The sequence below is a fragment of the Pyrgilauda ruficollis genome, unplaced genomic scaffold (genome assembly GCF_017590135.1).
Source record: "Pyrgilauda ruficollis isolate IOZ18807 unplaced genomic scaffold, ASM1759013v1 scaffold2, whole genome shotgun sequence".
NCBI classification, from domain to species: domain Eukaryota; kingdom Metazoa; phylum Chordata; class Aves; order Passeriformes; family Passeridae; genus Pyrgilauda; species Pyrgilauda ruficollis.
The window spans coordinates 12350846-12365486 of NW_024519206.1; positions in this window are offsets into that span (position 1 = coordinate 12350846).

Sequence of the window (14641 nt, forward strand, 5' to 3'; positions counted from 1 at the left end):
GGGGAAGGTTATTTAGACCCTCCATAACAGCATCATACAACACGTTCACCATCTTGGGCTTCCCAGCCCTTCCATTTCCCCTTCCACTTACTCAGGAGCTGTGCCTCTCCCTGTATCAGGCAGGTAACAGACAGGCTATTTTAACTGAACTGTGATTTATAGAAAGTTGCAGTCTTGCTGTTCAGAGCTGTTGATTTACCTAACAGATGCTGAACATCAGCAGATAATACAATCTGATAACTGATTTACACGATTTAGGATTGCAGCCTGCAAATTTATGAGGGAAAAAAACAACCCCAAAACTGTTCAGCTAAGAACTATTGGGTCCTACTCCTTTTTCATTAAGGACCTTAGCCCTTCTTCAATTGAAATCAATGGAAATTCAGCTCTAGGTTAAGCAGACACCACTCAGTAACACTGACAGAGAGATGCCAATTTAGCTTGGGCTGCATTTATTCTATTAGATTGCCCTTCATTGCTAAAACCAAAAGGGATGTTTATGTCTTGGGCAAAAAATAAAAGGGCCCAGAGAAGACAAACAAACCACAAAAATACACTAGCTAATCACTTCCTTAGGTGGTTTAAGTGGAAGAAATGGTATAATTCAGAATTTTGAATACTTTAAAAGAGCTCAGCGAACTGATTAAACTGAAGATTTAAAAAAAAGTTTTGTGTTATTGAACATGATATAAAAATATTTAAAAACGCTGAATTTTCACACATTTTTAGCCTAATTTTACAAGTAGAGATGGCATGTGCAAACATTTGATTGGCTATGATTTTTGCATATATACTTTTTTCATGCAAACATCTTGGAAATTGTACAAAGAATTTAGGTATGTGGACAAAAAAACCCAGCGAAACAAATGGAATCAAACCAAACTCAAAACCAACCCCTTCCAAACCCCCACACCCAAACAAACCACTAACCCTCCCTGTCCCAAACCAGCTATTTCTTTTTATGTGTGCGAATAAGACTTAACCTTCTGCCAGATCTATTTTATGACGTTGGTTATCACCAGAGTCTCTTCAGTGATGGATTATACTCATGCTGAAGGCTACCCTCTTTCCCTCACCCATCATCTCAGTCATTGCTGTGAAGCCATATGGATCTTTCCAAGTCCAACTTCAGCTTCTGTGAACTTTGTGTTTGCTGTGGGTCTACAGCAGGCACTGTCTTGTGCTAGCAGTGACAGGGGTTCCAGCCCAAGCAATTCACAGGTTCAAGAGTTCTGATCAGGTGAATTCATCCTGTTATCACCAAGTCCTTCTGCTAATGGAAAGGCTACAGCTTGCAAAAAAGGTATTCAAAATGAGGTCAGTAATTCAAAGGGCTCACTGTATGCAAAGGTGTACAGGTGCACAGGTGATGTTAAGTCTCTGCAGTAATGCATGCTACTTACATTTCACAGACTACTAAAAGCACAAAGCCTTGCAAAAAAAAAACAAACCCAAAAACCAAACCAACCAACAAAGAAAACCAACAACAACAGCAACAAAAACCACCTGAAACCCTGAAGAAATTATCAGGAATTTGCTCACTTCAGACTAAAAAATATTCCAGCTTCATACAGTCACTTTTTCCTCAGTGTCTTGAGATCTTGCTTGTAGTGTAAAGTTGGAAAGCCATGAGATCATTCTCCTATGGAAAAAAAAATGCACTAAGCACTTCATGATGTCAGTTAATTTGACTGATTGTTCTTGATGTGATTTGACATATCAGAGAAGTGTGATTCATGAGCTAAGAGGGAAGGACTTTTTAGCAATTTGTTCCCAACTTAAGATGTGACATCAGCGCTTCTTGAAAGTTAATCCCACATACAGTAGGCAACCCATTTTCTAAAGATCCATCTCCATATATATTGTTCCAGCTAATATTCCTTAGTAAGCCTTCAGACTTTGGTCAGCTTAAAATTAAAACTTTCTTTTTTTAAAATTATGAACATTTATCTCTTATCAGAGAAGATAAGTGCAGCTTAGGAGAGACATGAGAGAAAGATTTGTGAGACCTAACAGATTTGTACAAGAGAATCATGACAGGTATTTCATAATTGAAAGATCCTCAGAAAGATAATTCTTTTGCATACAGATGAGTTTGCTACCTTAGCAGATGTTCACCTTTTAAATAAAAATAAGCTTTTAAGAGATCCTCTGAAATGTCACAGTTATCCCCATTACTCAAAGATATCTTGATTTACACTATTACAGTTGTTGAAACATTACTAAGCAATGGGTTCTGAAAGCCATACCTTACCTGACCCACAAGACATTTAATTAATTCCATATTTTCATTGTAGACACTGCAATTAAAATAATTCTTGACTACCTCATGGAATTTTAAACATTTTCAAGAAATGAATTGAATACAAGATAGTGTGTGCGCAGTTCTGCAACTTGGTCTCCCAGCTGTGCAATAAATTGCTCGGAGAAACAATTAGTATAGAGTAATTTGTTAGAGAATGAACCAAAAATGTATCTAAAAATGCCAGTACTAAATGTGCTGACAATTAAGAGCAAATTACTTAGCAAAGATGCCATGTGTTCATATGTTGCTTCAGCTACATGCATTTGATGTCTAGCACCACATTTTTGTTTAAGACATAATTGCACATTTTGTTCAATTTTGTATCTGTTCTGAAATAAGGTGATATGATGCCAACGCTTTTCAGGCAGGACTCCCCAGTGATTCCAGTCATCACCAATCCTTTTCATTCCAGAGGCAAAAATATTTTTAATTAAATGTGATGCAGGCCTTTCTCATTCATGTTGGTTATTTTTCCCTTGCCCCACAGAAAGTTTTATAGGGCAACAGAATGAGAAACGGAAATGACTTAATGTAGGATTGATGCTAAATGAAAAGATCTCTCAGGGGAAGCTGTAATGCTGTCATTGCCCAATCAACTAAAAACTGGATGAGACAAAGCATTTAACTCTTTGCAGAAGATATTCCTGGATTGGTTTGGATTGTTAGGATGACCTACTGGCTCTCAAGCTCACACAATCTACTCAGGAGAATAATTTGTGGTGAGTCATTCATTGCATTTTTCAATTAAAGCATCAATAGACAACAAAAATTTGGCTTCACAGTACACACAAATCACTTTCTTTCCCCCCACCATACAAAGATAATTTGGTAATATCTAAGTTTACATTTTTCAGATCTGCTTGAGTAACCAGGAGCTGACCCCTTTCCCTTAAATAAGGACATAATGTATCTCTGTAACTGAAATTGCTTCTTTCTTTGTAGTCTCAGGAACAGATAGCACACTGAGAGAGGCCATTGGCAGTGTTTCACCATCAACATTTTACAAGACACAGCTTTATTCTCCCAGAGACTGCTAAGAGCAATGTGTTTCCACTCACCTGCACTACAGTATGAATTAACTGCATTTCAGAATGAAGCTGAAATCAAGTTGAAATATGGAGATGTAAAGGAAAAACAAAACTAAAGCACAATATTCATACAAGGTCAATATGAATCCAAAACTGTGACCTACCTTTCCAAGCAGTACTACACTAGAAATACATCCATCAAATCAAGAAAATGATTTGTACAACAATAAATCTGTTGCATTTTAGTCACATTTCAGTCTTCTTTCAAGATAGCTGAATTCACTCCTTCCATATTGGTTTTGAATTTTCTTGCTCTTGAGTCTGGTATTCTGCTTCCCTTGGTCAAGAAGGATTGGGTTCTTCCCTTGGCCAAGAAGGACTGGGTTAGAGATCACCCAGAACTTGACATCCAAAAGTCCGTGGGCCCCAACAAGTGCATCCAGGAGTGTCAAGAGAGTTGACAGACACCACAGCTAGGCTGCTCATGGTCATCTTTGAAAGGTCATGACAATCAGGAGAAGCTCCCAAGGACTGGAAGAAAGCAAATGTTACTCCAGAATGAGGACCCAGGAAACTGCTGGCCAGTCAGCCTCACCTCAATCCCTGGAAAGGTGGTGGAATGCCTCAACCTGTAATCCTAGCCACATGAATGACAGGAGGATGATCAGGAGTAGTCAGCATGGATCCACCGAAGGTAAATCATGCTTAACCAACCTGATTGCCTTCTATGATGAACCAAGCACGTGGATGGATGAAGGGAGAGCAGTGGATATTGTCTACCTTGACTTCAGCAAGGCTGAAGTGACCCTGCCTAAGCAGGGTGCTTGTACCTGGTGACCCACAGTGGTCCCTTCCAACCTTACTAGCTTTGTGATTCTCTGTGATTCTGTTTTGGATAACAATGAATGAAAACTACCGTGTCATGCACATAAAACTGTTGTGACTTAATAGCACTTCACAGTTAGAAAAGCAGGGAAGAGATATTTTTTAGCACTTATAGCAGAGAAGCAACTTCTCTTTGACAATAATTTTTCTGCACATGCCAAATTCTTGGTGTTTTTTTATGGTAAATCTGGACAATGGGCTGGGAATTTGTTAAAAAGGATCCAGAAGAACACACACTTCCAGCCCTGGCAAAAAATCTCTGAGGTTTATCACTTCAAGATATGTCCAGATAAAAACATTTGTATTGTTCATATTGAATAAGTATATTGTCTGCAGATCTATCTAATAATTTGTAAATATCATGCGTTTGAAGAGAACATAAAGAATATCCTTACCTGCTGTTATTATTTTATTCTTTCTTGGTAGATCATATCATATCTTCAGATGAGATTAACTGGAAACATAATCCATAAGGGAGCTAAACCAGTTTGTCACTGAATAGATTAATTTCTTCCCACTCACAGCTTTTCATTTAAGTTTTTAGAAGTTTCAAAGTTTTTTACCACCCTGAAAGAAATATAAGCATTATTATCCTTATCTTCATAGAGCTTGAAATTTCCAGAAATCTTGGCAGAATAAGGAATAATGTCTTGTAGATATGTCAGCTCACTCTAGTCCTCTTTCCTAATAGACTTGCGTTTTCGACACTGAAATAGATAGAGCAGTGTGGTGGGAAAATGGGAAATGGGAAGAGATAAACTTCCTTTATCTCTGAAATTTTTTTTCTGGCTAAAAAGTTGGCAATTTAAAAGTCAATGTTAGCCTTAGCCTCCCAACTACATAAACTTCTATCCTGTTAATCCCCTCCAACCAACATTGTAATCCACTTTTCTGCAAGGAAGTAATCTTATCCAAGTTTTTATTTTCCATATAATGCAGACTTGACTCCTTGTTTTTTTTCTTGCCACCCTTCCCCTTTCAATTCACTAACTCCAAGAGCACCCATCTTTCTTCGATTTTCTCTTATTGCCCTTTCATTATCTCCTTTGGTCAGTTTTCATTTCCCATTTCCCTGTCCCTGAGGACATAAGCATGCTCAGGGACAGTCCTGTTTCTGAGCCTATAGCTGCAGCTGTCTGTGTGGATGCTTTCTACTCCAGAAGTTCCTTTTCTCTAAGCAGCCTTATAACCACTCCATGTCATTAAACCCTTGCTTATTCTCAACTCTTCCTTTCTTACTAATTTTTTCCAAAGCTGCCTGTTTTTCACCCTCTCCTGTCCTAGTTAATATTGCATTCAGCCTTACTATCTTTTTCTTTTTTCTTTTCTCCATTCTTTTAAAAATATCTTCTGAGAATCTGCAGCAGGCAAATAATTTCTTCTTTCTGTTGTCTATTGTCTTCCTTTCAAACCCCAAGTATGCTTCAGACTGCTCATTCAAGTTTAGAAAGATCCTATCCCTGTCTTTAGTCATGTGTCATTTCACACTCTTCTCAATTTCTGCCATTGCAGTTGGTGTTAACAGAGAAGGACATGACCAAAATTTCTTTATCTTTCTTTCTTTGTGAATGCAAGCATTCTGACATGTTTTCAAATGCACTGAACACCTTCCTCTTGCCACATTCTCTATTCTCTATTCTCGTTCAAGTTCTTTTATTTTTCCTTTGAAGGATCATTTATTTCTTCCGGGCCAGCAGTCCATGAATCCTATCTTCCCTGGAAAACTGTCTTAGATTTTTTTCTCTATTTTATTACATTTTGAAAATAGTACTCTAATTCAGTAAACAATGCAAGACTCTGTGCCATCTTATTGTCAGGACAACGCAGTGGTTCCTATTTAAATATATAATGCAATTATATTAATACACCTATTAAAATCAACCCATTTTGGCATGGCTATATTCAAATCTGATCCAGATTTGCCATTTATTCCTTTTCCCATTGAAAAATATTTTTCTGTGATAGCTGGCCAATAAACTTTTTCTCCTGTTGAAAATTGTGTATACTAGGTTTTCTCTGTTTATTGAAGAAAATATTAAGAGTTGTTTTGATTGTGATCTAGAAATGAGTATTTTTATAGAAGTGAGTGCTTTAGACCATCAGATATGGTGACATTCGACATCTAGAAGGTGAATATATACAAATTAAGATGGGATGTAAGATTCAGTCTCTAAAGAGTGACAGTAATTAGCCTTTGGAATACCTTTAATAGGTGTACAGCGAATACTTCTCTATTTGAAACCTTTAAACCAACTCTGGATATGTTCCTAAAGTACCTAGCTCAGACAGAAGTTCTGAGCTTAACACAGGGATTCCTGGATTGATCACAATAGAGCAATCAAGATGGTCATCCTTAAAGTCTGTGAGCAAAGGCCTGGTCCCATTTCAAGTAATTGACAACATCCCTTATTTCAGTGGAGTCAAGAGTTTAACCTGAGCATGTATGAAAAATAGGATGAGTGGTGAGCAGACAACACCCAGACCTTCCTCTGCCCTTCAGTTCTCGTGGGCCTGTGCCACCAACAGTTTCACATGGTTCTCACTAGCACTGATATACCAAGTGAAATGATGGCTGTAGATGTTTTAAATTGCACATCCTATTTTCTTGCCTTGCAGAATAGGAGTGGGGTTTGAAACACGCTTTAGGATAAGCAAGTACTTTGCAGAGCTGAGGTAAAACTTATTACCTTCAGTTAACAAGGTGGTTATTTTCTTGTTAATGAAGGAGAAGAGAGAGTATTTTTATTTTGTTTGTCAGGTTAGATTTCCTGAGAGGTCACAACATGTGAAAGAAACCTTTCAACTCTTTCATGCTACAGCAGAATTTTATGTAGTGTTCTGGCCTTCCCATGTGGCCAGAAACATATTTCTGAGTGCAATAACCCTGCATTGAAAGTCTACTGCCTGCCAACTCTGAAAACTAAAATTCTCTACATAGCAGCCCAGGCTTCTTGTCACAATCTTGCCTTGAAGGGTTCGCTTCAAGAGGTGCTTGTTTTTCACCACATCACTGAGCAGAACACTGTTGAGTTCTGGCCTCTTTGCATGTACCTACCAAATTCAAAGTAGGTTGGATTTTGGGACTAGACATATGTGAATCAACAGGAGTGCTGAGGTGGAGTTGTTTTTATTTTAGAAACTAAAATACCTCTGAGGACCCACACCTTTTATTCTGTGAACTAAGCTAAAAACACTGGCCAACTAATTCAATGTACATCTCCTTGAATAGCCATCAGACGGTAGCATCATGGATGGTTATCATTAAAAAGAAAAGTAGACAGTGAATGCTCTACTGAGAAACGTGTTTGAATTATTTTAATAAATTATGCAGGGTTTTTTAATGTAGGTGATCATCTGGCAAAGGTTAGGTTGAGCCCATCACTCATCTCACTTGTGACCTGTCAAGCACATTAAAATACAAACATCTACTAGTAAGAAGCTAATGCCTTAGACTACAGCATCTCCTCACCTTCCTGCTACTCTGAAGTTCCCAAATGAAATACCAGGTCATTTTCAATAATGACCACACAATCAAACGATCAACTATAATTAAAACAAGAGATTAATCATTTTTGCCTGCGTCTGCACTCCTGCTTGCACACTGTCCACATGCCACTATATAATTAAGCACCTAACTGCCTCTCTTTCTGAATCCAGCATTTCTCTCTTTATATCTCCCTCTCACCCATCCTGACTTGCATGTTAATATCAGATTGGAAAATGGCAGAGAACCAGGATCTGCTCCCACAGAAGCCAACAGCAAAACTCACACTGGCTCCAAAGCTTACTTCGCCCATGTGTGTATGTTTACCTGCTCATGACTTCACAGTAAAGACATTTTCCTTAAAAACTTCATTATGTCTCATTTAAAGGAAAAACCCCACAACTCATAAAATGGTCTTTGTTGCATATCAGCACATTCTGTTCTCTTTAATAAAAGATTAAGAATCCATTGACCTCGAAACTGTCAAATTTCATCCAGAATAATAGTGCCTAATGCTTAAAGCTGGCTTATAAAATGTGAGAGGACAGATAAACTGTCTTTTCCCCTGGGTTGTCTCTTTTTCTTTTGCTTTCCTTTTCAAATGACCCTCCCCAAATAATGGAACAGCGGTTTATGTTTCAAATGTACCATATGGCATGATGTGAGTGCAGTTTAATTACACATTAGCATATTCTTACAACAAGCGTTGGCTGTTTAAAGCAGCTTGACAAAACAGGAATTAAAAAATTTGAATCAACACTTTTGGAGTAAATCTGTTTTAGTTACTATGACCATTTATTAAAACTGTAACTGAGTGATGATCTCACTAAACTTTGACAGTGTGAGATTGTGAAACAGCAAGAAAAACTAGATCACCCTTTTTCTGGTTGGGATTTTAACTATTATATTAAGGACCATTGAAATATATGAATGACAACAACCTACAGCTTCCTGTGATCACCTGATTTTCACTCCTCCTTCAAATTTTAAGGTAAAAAATAAGAAAAAACTAATGATAAGGGTAATATTCCTTTAAACTGAAAAGTAGTGAGATTTGCTGGTCAAGATTTACCCTGCTTTCTGTCTCATTAAGAATGTTTCTTTACTGATACATTTAACCATCCTTGTGCTGTCCTCAGCACTTGTGGATGATCAATGGCATCATTTGGTGTCTAAAGAAGAAGGAAGCAATTAGCAGCAAATTTATATGAAAGATTTCTCTGAACATGAACCCTCTCCTACACTCTGCCTTCTCTCCTATTATTTCCTCTGCTGTTGCCAAAGAATCACAGTTTAAAATGCCTTTTAAACAAAACAAACTAAAAAATACCTACACAGACTGTGTGTATCACCTACTGCCCTCAGATGGTGCTGGGAACATGGTTGTATTTGTTGACTAAAAAACCAGTTTTGGACATTTTTGCAAATGTTTAGACATGAGTTTCATGGAATTACTTGTGCTGATAATCACTCCCACAAGTAATTGTTTGCAGCCTCAGACCCAGCATTTGTTAAGTGGTTCAGATCTTCCCTGTACTGACGTTTCAACTCCCCAGTGTTCAACGAAGTAGGGGCATTTTCCAAACATGCTCCTGCAATCCTTTATCAGCAATACTTTCCTCACAGTTTGTCTTGAATTGTTTTTATTTTACTTCCCATGGGTAAAATTCTTGGTTCTCTATGGTCTGGATAAAGCCTACGTACCCCTGAAGCCTACAGAAGAGGGATTATGTGCAATTCATACCATGCATTGGCTGGCTGCTGGCTCCGTGCACATGGATGAATGGCATCCATGTCAAATTTTTAATCTCCCCAGAAAGCTCTCTACAGTGATAAAGACAACTCATGTTTCATGCAGATTGGTGGACAAGCAACATCTGATTAGGCTTTTCCCATCATTTGTTGCAGCCACTGTAGGACTGAATGTTATCTCTGGAGAATTTTTTAAAAATATAAAAGGAGCATTCAAGAGTGTGTCAGTTAAATGTATATCTAATCCAATCTGTGGGATAATTTCTATTTTAAGAAAAATAGATTTTAGGCCTGATTTTAGCCTTGGTTAATTTTCTGTAAGCAAAATAGAAGCTACATTTTTGTATGAGATGTACAAAAATAATACACTTTCCACTGGTAAGCTGTGTGGGAAGAAGAGCACTGCTGCTGGAAAGAGTTGTGAGGTCAGGAATAGTCAGCCATTTTATCATGATCTCTTTGATGGATGATCTTGGTCCTAGTTACAGAACTTTACCATTCAGAAATTTTTCTTCTCAGTGCTCCACGTGAATAGAAGTGCACAGTGCACAGTAAAGTGCATTTGTTTCCCCAAACCAGAGTGCAAATCATTACTCTCCATGTGCAGAAGTATCCTTGAGAGTGATCTTCTCTTCTTGCCATAGGTACTTGGGAGTACCAGCCTTTCACATGGTCCATGCATGGCACGATGAGCAGGGTTGAGGCAGTTTGTTAGGGATGGAGCTGGTCTGAAACCACAGGACCAAGGCTCAGCCTCTGCTGCCAGAGAAAGCAGAGAAGGAGGGAGAATCTCCCTGAAAGGTGAGAAGGCATGAGGGCAAAGCTTGTATCCCGCGACGCAGACGTGCTGTGTGTTTCTCTGCAGTCTCAGTCTCACTCCTGTCCTGGGGGCAGCAGCCAGCCTGGGCTCTGGCATTAATTGCAGACAGCAGGGCTGCTGCACTGGCCTCTGCTATTTGCTGTCCTCCTTTCCTGGTGCCTGGAGACAGATTTGGTTAAGATGTTTATCCCCACTCAACTGAAAAGCACACAACATAAAAAGCACAAGTAAAATCCTCCCTTTCCACGTTTCCCCTTTGGTGGCATGTTGCAGCCTTGCTCACAGGACAATGGCAGGAAGCATAGGGAGGATGAGAGGGTGAGGGAAGGATGAGAGGTTGGGGGAAGGATGGTGTTTCCCCCACCCTCTGAGAGAGGGGCAGTGCACTGCCAGATGGGAACATATGACAGTGTGGTAAAATGTGCATGATTTTCTGGGAGACTTTGGGAAAGCACTGGATGCTTTGGATTATATTAGAGCTAGAAAAGTGGTGGCAGCAAATAGGGTAGAAAAGGATGGAAAGAATTTCTTGAGCAGCAAAGATACAAGGATGGGCAACAAGAGAGACGGAGTGTGTCTCTAAGCAATGTAAGAAAAGGAAGAAAAAGTGCAGGGAGGTGAAAAAGGGAAAACTATCTTTGGATTGGGAAGATCTGTTCTCATAGAGGCTCAAAAACAGCTGCACAGACAGAAAGTGATGCCAGCCTCCAAGCCCAACCTCTGGCCACATCTGCCTGGCATTGACAAACCTCCCTATTCTTTTAGGTATTCATAACCAAAATTGTTAAGATTTATGAGCAAACAGGTGTATTCCCTCTCCTCCTTCACACCAGAGAAGAGGAAACTCTTCCGTACACTTGATTTATTCAGGTAGGCCGAAGTGTTGAGATCAACCAGCTGCATTACTAGTAATTCAACTAAATGAACTTTCATATCAGGACACCTTTGAAAACAGACTGTACAGTTTGGAATATTCAAAGTTGAAAGTGGGTTTTCAGTTTTGCACTGTATTTGCAGTAAAAGTCTCTGCAGTTTTTCCTTACAACAGAAGAAATCTCACAAAGTCCATTTTTACTGAAAGACATTAGAGGCAGCAAAATCTGAACCAAAAAATAGAAATCAGAACTTGTCCAGCACTAGTTGATGCATGTCTGAATATTTGCTGATGAAATGTGTTTGTTCCCTGAAACAAAGGTGAATTTGGGGCTGAAGATTTTGCTTCATCCAGTCTCTTCTAAATGGCTCTTTTGGTGATGTAAGTTATTTGAGGAGTACAGAGTTATGGACTGTATTTATAAATTCTGAGCTCTCAAACAAAGCCATAAATGTACATTCCATAGTTCCCAGACAAAAATAAACAAAGCCTGCTATTTCTAATCCATTCCTCCTCTCCCTTGGTTCTGTGCTGATTAGATTGCATATCCTGAAAGGGATGAATTCAGGCTTTTCCAAAGTCATTTCTTAGAGGTTCATTTGTGATTTAACGCAAATGTTTTGTAGATTCGAAAGATATATGGCACAGCTGTTACTTTTGCCTATGACAACATTTTTTCTGGCTCTTCTGAAGGAAAAAAAATCAATGCACAGCTATCCGTCTGCCATGGGATGCTGTGGCCTTCTTAAAGCCTGAAGAACGTCTCATTCCAGAGTCTCAGATAGGGTATGGTTTTGACTACACTTATCTGACACTAATTCCATGTTTAGAATATTGAGGCTTGGTATGTTTTTATCTTCTCTTTTAAAAAAGAAAATACATTTCTTGGGTCAAAATGAAATATATTGTAATGAATTCTGATAAGCCTAGAGTAGCTAAATAAATTTCAAGTCTTTACAAGTAATTCAAGTATCAGTGTTTCAAATAAAATAAAGTGTAAGAATTTATTTCCGCAAAAACAAATTCCTTGTGTGATTTAGCTGAACCCATTTTACTGGCAACTATCCATACTTTCCCCTTGGATGTTACATTTGTGCTTCAAAACCAAGTGGCTAACACCAAGCTCTCTGGCTTCCTCTTTGTACTGCTGTCAGGCTATTCACATGTAAAACAGCATCCCACTGCTTAATCCCTAATCTGCATTGAAACCCAGAGTAGCCTCAGGTTTGATGTTTATGGCTCATCTTTACCTTGGAAAGGCTGTGGGTGGTGCCTCCACATCCCCCTTCCTCTCAGTAGACCATCCTAAGGGATTAGTACATTAATGACCAGAGAAGTTTTATAAAGGCCAGTGTTTCCGGCAGCCTGAAGATAAACCAGTGCTCCTTTGCCATCAGTTATCTGCCTGGCTCAAAGAAAACACGGGCATTTAACTTTTCCTGTGGAGCACCAATATAGGCTAGACTGAAGGACAAAAGCATGTCACAGTAGCAAATGCCATTAAATAATATATGGATTCAGATAATTGAATATGCTATGGCAGTGACAATAGCCTGAGGCTAATACGTTGTGTATCCAAAGGCCTCCATCTCTGTTTATTCCACACTTCCTGTCTGTGATTAGACCTTCAGGGCTAAAAAAATGTCAGAATTCAGTGACATTTAAAAACATGCACTGATAATAGAAGAGCACCACTGTTGTGCTGTAATCACACAAACTCCTGATCATTATAAGCACAGGAAATTCGTGGTTAAACTGTGCTTCAGAGCAATTCAAACACATAAAGGTGTGGAAATACAGCTCTGCCCTTTCCTACCAGTGACATGATGGAAAAAAGAAAGTTAGAAGGAAGACAGATTTGTGTTTTCAGTGCCAGATAGATTAAACTGATTTGCAATGACATTTTTTCAGACACTTCTCTTCTTGTAAGGAGAAGAATGACAAGTTTTGGTATTTAACAGCCACATTCACAAGAATGTCGTGAAATATTAACCAGATGCTATTGTCCCTTCTGGAGTCATAACAGTTAGCGGATGTAGTAAGTGATAACAACAAGTGTCCTCCAAATGTAGCCTGTTCTGATGATTTATATTAATATGAATTGTATTAGAAGTTTAAGATTCAAGTTTTCTTCATTATTCTGTTATTATCATCTTTGAGACTAAAAAACCTTACAAGTATTCAAGCATTTTCAGATCTATTTCATTGTCAATTAGCAACCGATTAAAAGATCTGTTGAAAATGACAGCAAAAACATTCCCTTGCTAGTCTGATGGTACTACAAATGAAGGGAGGTCAACCTGTGAGCTTCACTCTGAACAGGAGGGGGTAGATCCTTTTTTGGGCAGTATAGGTGCCTCCTGCCTTACTGAAGGCAGTAACTACTCCAGACCATTTTTGCCTGTGGTGATATTTTTCCTCATTCTCTTAGGCATTGTTGTATACCAGCGAAATTCTACTTCCTCTCAGAGTAAAGGGGCTTTTTAAAATTAATTTTTTTTGTGTCAGGAAACTCCAAGCAGAGGGAGCATTGTGTTGTATCAAGTATCATGCAAGTATCACGTTGGTATTTCTGGTGAGGCCTCTACCATGTTGGCAGCCTGTATCATTTTTTGAAGTCTCTAGAAGAGTCTATATTATTGAAATGCATGTGTTAGAAAGAGAAAGACATTTGAGCTCACTTGCAAGGAAACAAAGTAGACCTATCTTCCTACTGCCTTCTCTCACCAGCACAGAAGAGCGCGGCTCTCGTGAACTCTACACTTCCCTGTGTCCAGTGGAAACAAAGGAAGAGAGGAAAGGAGTGTGGGGTTCTGGCTAACATCAGGAAACACCTTTCCACTGTGAGGGGGACTGAGCACTGGCACAGTTTGCCCAGGCAGATTGTGGCATCCCCTGTCCTTGGAGGTATTAGGAGGCTGTCTAGACATGGCTCCTTCTGGGCAAGTGGCTGTGGGTGGCTCTGCTTGAGCAGGGAGCTGGACCAGATAAACTCCCCAGGTTCCTTCAAACCTCAGTCATTATGGGAGAAGATTTTGGCATGGGTGTACTTATTTTATGTTGGTCTAAGTCAAGATTTCAGTCCTGCCTTATGAAATCACCTTAATTTTGAGGATAAACAATAATTTTCATCAGAAAGTTGTTTTATTTTCTTAACTAGATGTTTAGATTTTTTTTTTTGTTTAAATGATCGATATCAAAATTAAAGAACAAATAATGAAGTTACAGCAAATCTCTCATACACAGAGAGAGTGGATACATGGGACCTTAAAAATTTTACACAAGCGACATTTTTGTCTTCCATCTTTGAGTGCTATTGGGTTAATGCTCATGAAATGCAATGGAATCATGCATATCATTCACACCAGGGTAGATGTTGGCAGCAAGATCCACTCCCATAAATCATCTGAATGCCTTTTATGTCTCTGATGGTTCCAAAAGAGTCACTGTAGTGTTGCAAACAGTGAACTCACAGAAAATCAGATTCTGGACC